The sequence below is a fragment of the Piliocolobus tephrosceles genome, chromosome 2, assembly GCF_002776525.5.
Source record: "Piliocolobus tephrosceles isolate RC106 chromosome 2, ASM277652v3, whole genome shotgun sequence".
Taxonomy (NCBI): Eukaryota; Metazoa; Chordata; class Mammalia; order Primates; family Cercopithecidae; genus Piliocolobus; species Piliocolobus tephrosceles.
In genome coordinates this window covers 191,928,610-191,937,739 of record NC_045435.1, presented here as the reverse complement: position 1 = coordinate 191,937,739, position 9,130 = coordinate 191,928,610, and the positions used below count along the sequence as shown (strand labels likewise).

At 52.6% G+C, this 9,130-nt stretch overlaps 1 pseudogene; it reads right to left on the bottom strand.

The window, feature by feature from the left end:
* Positions 1-210: 210 nt before the first annotated feature.
* Positions 211-1,545, bottom strand: LOC111544323 (annotated as a pseudogene).
* Between the last annotated feature and the right edge of the window lie 7,585 nt (positions 1,546-9,130).

The following is a 9,130-nucleotide window of genomic DNA, read 5'->3' as shown; positions in this document are numbered from 1 at the left end:
GACTATATATACAGGAATATTATATATGTTTACATAATATATAATATTTTATATATTTATATGTTTATATAATATATATTTTAAAGCTGTAAAATATTCTCATATAATATGTAGAAATATATTATTTATATATTATATATTATTTATATATTATATAATTATATATTATCTATATTATATATTATATATCTACATGTATTATATAGGAATATTATACAGTCTTAAAAAGGAAGGACATTATTTTTTTTTTTTTTAGAAACTGATGTTTATTTTCCATCAACCTTATTTCCATGTTGCTAAAGAGCCCGTGCAGGAACAGCTTAGGACCATTCAGTGGTTGCTGCTACCCATTCAGTGGCCTGAATTCAGTGGTCTGAGCAGTGGGAGCTGCAGACCAGTCTTCCATGGCAGGCTAAGCGTGCCAGTCTTCAGTAGGAAACTGTTGAATAGGCACAGAGGGCACCTGCACGCCGTCAGGCCAGTCTGCAACCTCAGGCTGAGCAGCCGTGAACTCGGGAGCTGGAGCATCCATTCACCCTGAAATTCCTCCTTGGTCACAGTGTTTTCAGCAGCAGCCTGCTCTTTTTCAAGCTCTTCAGGATCTCTGTAGACGTAGAGATCAGGTGTGACCTCCCACGGGTGTTCGAGGGAAATGGCACCACGCATGCACAGAACTTTCCGAGCCAGCATCCACTACATCTGACCCACTGAGGGAGCTCCCTTGTTGCATGGGATGGCGATGTCCACATCGCGCAGAGGACAATCTGTGTTACAAGCAGTGGTGGGTAGGTTAACATAAGATGCCTCCGTGAGAGGCTGGTGGTCAGCCCTGGGGTCAGTAACCATGAGAAGTGTGGCTCCTGGAAGGCTGCCTGGATCTGGTTAAAGTTCTAGGAGTGAAGCGGCCAGCAATTGGAGTGGCTCCAGTGGCAGCAGCAAACTTCAGCACGCCCCTCTGGCCAGTATTCCTGGAGGATATGGCACTAACATCAGCAGGGTTTTCAATGGCAACAATGGCACGAGCTGCCAGCAGAAGCTTCTCCCAGGTCCTCTTCAGATTTATGAAGTAGATGCCATCACTTTTCCTTTTTTTTTTTTTTTTTTTGAGACGGAGTCTTGCTCTGTCACCCAGGCTGAAGTGCAGTGGCCGGATCTCAGCTCACTGCAAGCTCCGCCTCCTGGGTTCACGCCATTCTCCTGCCTCAGCCTCCCAAGTAGCTGGGACTACAGGCGCCGCCACCTTGGCTGGCTAGTTTTTTGTATTTTTAGTAGGGACGGGGTTTCACCGTGTTAGCCAGGATGGTCTCGATCTCCTGACCTCGTGATCCACCTGACTCGGCCTCCCAAAGTGCTGGGATTACAGGCTTGAGCCACCGCGCCCGGCCCACTTTTCCTTTTATAGATGTACTGTTCCATCTGGAAGTCAAGATTGGTGCCACCTAAGTGGGTTCCTGCTGCAAGGAACTTAAGGACATCCCCCTTCTTCATCTGAAGGACATCAAGGGCTCCGGACATTGTGAAAATTTCCTTTAAGTTACGATGGAAATCCAGAACAACGCCGGATGGACCCCTCTGCAGGTAGCGCAGAAAGGCAAAAGGAAGGAAATTCTGATACGCGCTACAACATAGATGAAACGTGAAGGCTGAGTTTCAAGCAGAATAAGCCAGTCGCTAAAGGACAAATACAGTATGTATATCCCACTTATATGAAGTGCCTAAAATGACCAAGTTCATAAGGGCAGGAAGTAGAATGGTGGTTGCCAGGGGCTGAGGGGCTGGGGAAATGAGTTCGTGTTTAATGGGTCAGTTTCACTTGGGGATAAAAGGGTTCTGGAGATGGATGGAGGGTAATGACCGCACAACAGTGTCAATGCCACAGAACCGTACACTTACAACGCTGAAAATGGTCTTTTCACACAATTTTTAAACAGTTGCCTAAGAAGAGACTGAGCAAAGCAGATGCATTTCAAAGCAACCCCCACCCCTCTCCTTGGTGAAGTCTCAGAAGGAACCTGAAGCTGGAGTAGAAAGAAAGGAAGCCTGGCTCTTAGTAAGTTCTTTGCCTCTAATGCAAATGAAACGGGAATAGAGTGAGGTCTCACGCGTTTGGTCCTGAGGCTGTCCTGGGCGAGGGCGGATCCTGTTGTTCTCTGCTGAGCAGGATCCGGCTCCCCCGTCTTTCTGCAGGGGGCCGGGCCTGGAAACAGGGGTGCACGTGCTTACCCTTGTGTACACACATCCGTCCCATCCACATGGGGACCTGCCCGTGTGTTTAGAATATGTTACGCCATTCTCCGTGCCTTAGTATCTGGGCAGGTGGCCCTATTTTTCCCTTCAAGTCACTCCTTCCTAGCCAGTCCCATGCTCTGCTGCAGGGCCAAAGACCCCTCACCCAGCAGGGCCAATGGCAGGACAGGCCTTTAGGCGGACAGCTCTCTGCTCTAGTTACCCCCAGCAAGAGGGGGCGGGCCTCATGCCCTGACCAAGGCTCAGATGAGCAGCCAGTGCGGGCTGAAAAGTTTTGCTGTGGAATTCTGTCCTCTCAACAATAAGTGCAGTCCCAGCCTGTCTCCAGCTCTGGCATGGCCAGCACTTTTGTTATCAGTGATGAGCTCTGCTCTGACAAACGCTGACCAGCCTCCTGCTCCTGGGGCCACCTGGCCATTGTCCTTGAGATGATTGTGGAGAACTGGAGCAGACGCGATAAAGGCAATTGCACCTGGACTTTGGTTCGAGTGTCCTGGAGGCTGCAGGCAGGTGGTCCAGCCAGGCCTGTGGCAGCACAGGCTTCCCAGCCAGGCCTGGTGGAGACTCACCACTACCACCCTCTGGGGCTGCCTGTGCCTGTGTTCAAATCCAAGCGAGTTCCTCGGTTCCTCACCTCCCAGTCCTGTAGAATGGGGATAATGCAGGTAGCTGCCCTGTGAGGAGCTGGGAGGGAGAGAGGAGGTCGCACCTAAGGTTGGCAATTGATTGTCAAAATGCAACATTCCTGGGAAATCTGGGGCCCTTTTGCTTCCTTTCCAGCCCACGATGGGAAACCAGCAAGAGCTGGAGAGGGAGGAAAGGGAGAAAGCAGAGTGAACGAGTAGGGGTTGGGCATGAGCTCACCCCAGTGGCACTAAGCCTGGTGCCCAGAGCCTGGTATTGGGAAAGCCAGCTTCTTCTCCCTCCCAGCTGTACCAAAACCAGCACCAGAGAGAACTCTGAGCCGGTCTAGCTGCAGGTGAGACCCATCCTTCACCTCTTCACCAAGGGAAGTTAAGCAGAGGGTCAGGGCACGCCTTGGAGCTGGGGTAGTGCTGCCTGACGGTTTGATCTCTCCAGGTTGGTGTCATCCGGGCATCATCTTCATCGTCTTCATGTTTTAGCATTGGTGAGGGTGTGCACAGGAACAAGGTGGGGGGCAGCAGAGAGCCTATGGGGCGTTCTGTGTCCAGCCCTGACCAACAGAACAATCATAAGCTGCTACGGGTTGAGTGGTGTCCCTCCCAAATTCCTGTGTTGAGGTTCTAACCCCACCCACTGCCTCAAAATGGGACATTATTGGAAAACAGGGTTGTTTGAGATGTCATTAGTTAAGATGAGGTCATTAGGATGGACCTTAATCCAGTATGACTGATGTCCTCCTAAAAGGGGGGAATTTGGACACAGACGCACAAAGAGTGCCGTGTGAACAGAGGCTGAGTGTGGGTGGTGCCTCTGCAGGCCAAGGAACCAGCCCTGCTGACATCTTAGTGTCAGACGCCCGGTCTCTGGGACCGTGGGACGACACACTTCTGTTGCGTGAAAGCTGCTCAGGTTGTGGTACCTTGTTACGGCAGCCCGGGCAAACCAACACACATCCCCTGGGAAAGGGGTCAGCCTCCGGACCAGGGGTAGATACTGGCCAGCCCTGAGGCCAACAGTGATTCTTTTTAAAATCAGCTCTGCACTCTACGAGTCGCCAGGGAGGACCAAGCTCCTCAGTATTCCTGGAACTACCCCGGGACCAGTCCAACTTCCAGGAGGCAAAACTAATGTCTCATCTCATTCGTGCATTCAGCAAACACTGTCTGGGCGACAGCTCTGTGGCAGGTGAGGCTGGGCACTGGGAATGTACTGGGCAGGGGGCAGGCTCTGTCCCTGCCCTTAAAGGGCTCGCTGGCAGCCTGGGAGACAGGCACTTTCCAAATACAGGCTCTTCATGGAGTGTGACAGCAAGAAGCTGGGCTGAAGGACGGCCCAGGGACCTCTGGTCTCTTTTCCTAGGGCAGCCTCCTTTCTCACGCATGCAAGGCCTTTGAGGAATGAAGATCTTGGTTCTCAGGACAGCTTCTCACAGGTGGTAGGAAAGGTGCCTCTCCCAAGGAACGTGGGGTGGCTGGCTGTCCAAGTCAACCTCTTACCCCCTGGCAGGCGCTGTCTGTGAGAGCACTCCCTGAGAAGCCAAGTCAACCTCTTACCCCCTGGCAGGCGCTGTCTGCGAGAGCACTCCCTGAGAAGCCTGCACACGCTCCCTGAGAAGCCTGCACACAAATCTCGTCCTCGAGTGTTTTCCTCGGAACCCGACCTGTGACAGTTGGTGCCGGGAAGGATCCTAGGAACAGACTCTAAAATGGGACCTTGGGGCTGTGTGCCCTGCCGACCGGCTGGCAAGGAGGACCAGGCACACGGCTGTGGCACAGCTGTTCCAACTCGCCCGGCGGGGAGCGGGTGGGAGGGATGTGCTGATGGAGGCTGGTCCCGCACACTGTGTCCAGTGACGCCGCAGCTGGGAACCAGACCCTGGGTTCAGGTCCAGAGCTGTGATGACTAACTCCCCATCAGCAGGAAGTCCTGTCTCCTAAACGCCTTGGTTTCCTGAACTATGAGGGGGTGAGGCGAGCTGATTGGCCAAGCTGATTCACTGTGGTCCCTTCCAGCTCTAGCATCCTACACAAGCTGGAGAACTAGGGAGAGGGGTTTGGGCGGGATGGGAGAGCCCTGGAGCCAAGAGTGTGAATAAGCGAAGGGGAGTGGATGGAGGGATTTTCTGGGGCCCACGCTGCCCGAAGCAGCCTGTTTCATCCTGGGCTCAGGCCCTCCCCTTCCTCCCCCAAGTCCTCCCAGGTTCTGGGGCTAGGGCACCTGTCGCTGACCCAGCTGAGCCTGGATTTTAGTCTACGTTCCTCAGGATGCCCTTGCCTCCTGGACTTCCCTTTCTTCCTCTTGCGTCTGTCCCAGTCTGGCAGGAGTGTGCACTCAGGACCATTAGCAGTTGGGGAAGTTGGAGAGGACGTTGCTCAGGCACAGGTTTCTGGGTTGTGGAGCCTTGAGGAGCCTCTGGGCTGTGGGTGCCTCCCTGCATCCCCCCACCCAGCCAGCCCACAGGCACGCACTCAGGGAAGACACGGAGGCTCTGAAGGGCTAAGTGACTGCTTCAAGGCCACACAGCTAGTCACAGGGCCGCATCCACCACTTCCCCATCCAGGACTGAGTAGCTCCAAGCCAGAGCTCCTTCTGCAGCCCCCTCATCTTCCTCATTGAGGCCACCTGCATTGTTCAGAGTCGAGAGGTGACATTGGGACTGTGATTGGGACATCGGAAGTTTTCCTTTTTTGTTGTTGTTGTTGTTTTTGAGATGGAGTCTTGCTCTGTCGCCCAGGCTAGAGTGCAGTGGTGCGATCTTGGCTCATTGCAACCTCTGCCTCCTGGGTTGAAGCGATTCTCCTGCCTCAGCCTCCTGAGTAGCTGGGATTATAGATGCCCGCTACCACGCCTGGCTAATTTTTGTATTCTTAGTAGAGACAGGGTTTTGCCATGTTGGCCAGGCTGGTCTCGAACTCCTGACCTCAGATGATCCATCTGCCTTGGCCTCCCAAAGTGCTAGGATTATAGGCATGAGCCACTGCGCCCAGCTGTTTTACTTTTTATTTGCTTGTTTATTTATTCATTCCAAAATGATATTGAATAGTTATTTAAAAGGCTTTTAAATTCAAAATAAAGAGTTAAAGAAACTAAAATAAAGTTTAAAGAAAGTAAAAATTACCCTTAAATTCCACCAACTGGAGCTAGTCACTGTTAACAGTTTGGTGAACAGATTTCCAGACAGCTCTGTGTGTGTGAGTGTGCGTGTGAGTTTGTATGTGAGATTTTATGATAATGGGATTATACAGTTTCATAACCTGCTCTTTTTACTCAACAATATGCCATGGAACTCTTTCCACATCGGTAAATATAGCTCTGCCCTTCATCTAACAGCTGCAGACCGTCATCCATTGCATTCCACTGGGAAGGAAAGTATGGACCGTGTTTCATTTACCCAACCTGATACTGGGCATTTAGGCTGTTTCCAGTATGTCTCTCATTACAAAGAAACCGAGGGATGGGCACGATGACACCTCTGTCTTGTCCAGCTGCTGTCTTCAGGTCCATTTCAGCAGGCTGGTCTTAAAGAACACTCCCTACAGCAGGTAAGGGCACTGCGCTGCCTCATTGCAATGGCAGATCCTCGTTTTCAGGAAATCCAGGGCTCCTCCCCAACGGGCCAGGGCAGCAGAACCACACACACAGAGAGACAGCCTTCTCCTCGGGAAGTTCTGGGGGAGAGGCAGAGAGGGGCCCTTGCCCCGAGTCCATATCTAAAGTCGTGGCTAGTCGTCACCACGACAGTCTGCTCGGCTTCCTGCTGGAGTCTGGGGGGCCCTGAGGACGGCCCGCAGCTCTGCGGCGCGCTCGGCTTTTCCTCCAGGAGGCAAGTGGGCTAAAGAAACTGGGGCCGAAGGCGGCTGGCAGGCCGAGGGCATCCCGGCTGGGCTGGAAGCCTTGGCCTGGTGCTGCTGCTTCTCTCCAGGCTCCGGCATAGGAGCTGAGACGGTGGGATCGAAGAAGTCAAGCTGACAGTGGGAAGGAGAGACCCACAGCCAGATGATCATAGGGGTGACAGTTCTTATGCACTTGGTCGGGGGGTGGATGATAAAAAAGGGGACTGGGAGGCGATGGGGTAGTCTCTCCATGATTAGACTACGGTCTATATATTGGCCAGGTGAGGCCTTGAAACAAAACACAGACTTTCTTTATACTTATGAGCAGTTTAAAGAGCAGGTCAGCTGGGCAGAAGGTACAGAGATCTTCCATCTACCTCCTGCCCCTACACAGGCGCAGCTCTCACTATCACCCTCCCTCAGAGGGGTGCGTGTGTCACAGTTCACAGCCTTTCCCTTACACAGCGCTATCACTCAGCCCACAGTTGTCTCTCTGGATTTGGACTAATGCGTCCGTAACGACATATATCCACCATTGTGTATACATTTGTAGTTAGCCTCCCTTTCTTAAAACTATGCCTTGCAGTGAAACTGCAACTCCCCTGCCCCCAACACAGACATATGTACACACACACAGACACACATGCAGACACACACATGCACACACATGCACAGATACACGCGCACACACATGCACACACATGCACACACATGCACACACAGACACACACATGTACACACACATGCAGACACATGCACACACACAGACGCAGACACGCACACACACATATATGCAGACACACACATACACGCAGACACACATGCAGACACACAAGCACACACAAAGACACACACGGAGACACACACAGACACACACACATACACACATGCGTACACACACGCACACACAGCAACATGTACACACACGTGTGCACAGATGCACACACATGCACACACACATAGACACATGCAGTCACATGCACACACACATGCACATGCACATAGACACATGCACGCACGTGCACGCACACACACACAGAGGTTTTTTACCCAGGGAAGAGACATAGGTGAATCTATTTTACTGTTTTCAAAGGCAAGCTTTCCTCTCCACCCCTGCAGTGTGTCCCACGGTCACAGATGGGTTTACTGCGGCTACAGTGATTCCATCACCAGCTGGGCTTGGAGTCTGGAGGAGGCCTTCCAAAGGGGGCAGGAAGAGAAGGAGGGAGCAGGCAGAATCCCAGAGCCTTCGTGGTGGAATCTGGCCAATGATCCTCTTTAGCGGAGGCTCACGGGTTGCCTCTGTGAAGCGTGGCTGTTCCTGAGCCGACTCACACTAGCTCGATCATGAAAACATCTGTTGCAATCTCCAGTTAGTGCCTCTGCCCACAGATGGCCTTTGAAAAGTGCTTTTGGTGCATTCTGCCTCTGAGACATAGGCCCCCACCCTCCCGCCTCCCTAGAAAGCCCACAGAAACGACAGGTGCTTTAAGGAATCACACCAGGACAGGGCTGTGGCTGGGCCGGGGTGGAGGATGGTGTGGTTTGGGGCAGCCGGCATCTATTTCCCATTCTTTCATTCTTTACTGATGGTACTCTGCTCTTTCCTCTCCTGCAGTCTCAGGCCTTGTACTTCTGGAGGGGATGGCTCTGCCTCCAGAACCGGGGCTCTGCCACATGACACAGGCCTAAGCTGACTCACACATCACAGAGGTTGCCTCATGACCTGGTTGCCACCAATCAAAGGTGCCTCAGGCTTCCCTCTGAGGCGGCTCCAACCGGCCATCCCACCTAACTTACAAGGCGTGTGGGGCCGGAAGTGGTCTGCAGCCATCCCCAGGGGCTTCTTCCAGGGACAACTGTGAATCCCAAGGTCACAATCAAGGAGATACTTAGAAACAATTCCCCTGTGGGATGTTAAAAGGCTTCCAACAACTGGACTGTTGTTGACAGACCCCTTGAATTCTGTGCTGCAAGGTTTCCTTTTGGCTGAACACTGAGAAGACACCAGCCCCAGCTGTCACCTGTTCGCACGGTGATTTCCTGCCCCATCCCTGAAACCCCCACTTATGCCCATCTCGGGAACTTTCAGCTGGGACCAGCTCTGGTTCTTGCCTCTGAGCTACAGAAGGGCCTAAGGAGACCCTGGAGTGCCCGCAGATGAAGAAACAGGACACACAGAGGGGCCGTGACTTTCCCTGAGCCACACAAAGCCAGGACAGGAGCCTAGGAGCCCCAAGGGCCCATCTCAGGCTCTTTTCACTGTCACCACATACATCAGTTCAGAATGCAGCCAGCTGAAACAAGGGAGGACCGGAATCAGCCGTCAGGGAGTCTAGACTGCTCCAGGCCTGGGCGCTGGCACCTGAGCCGAATGCTGCTGTCCTTTTGCTCTGCCCTCCTGA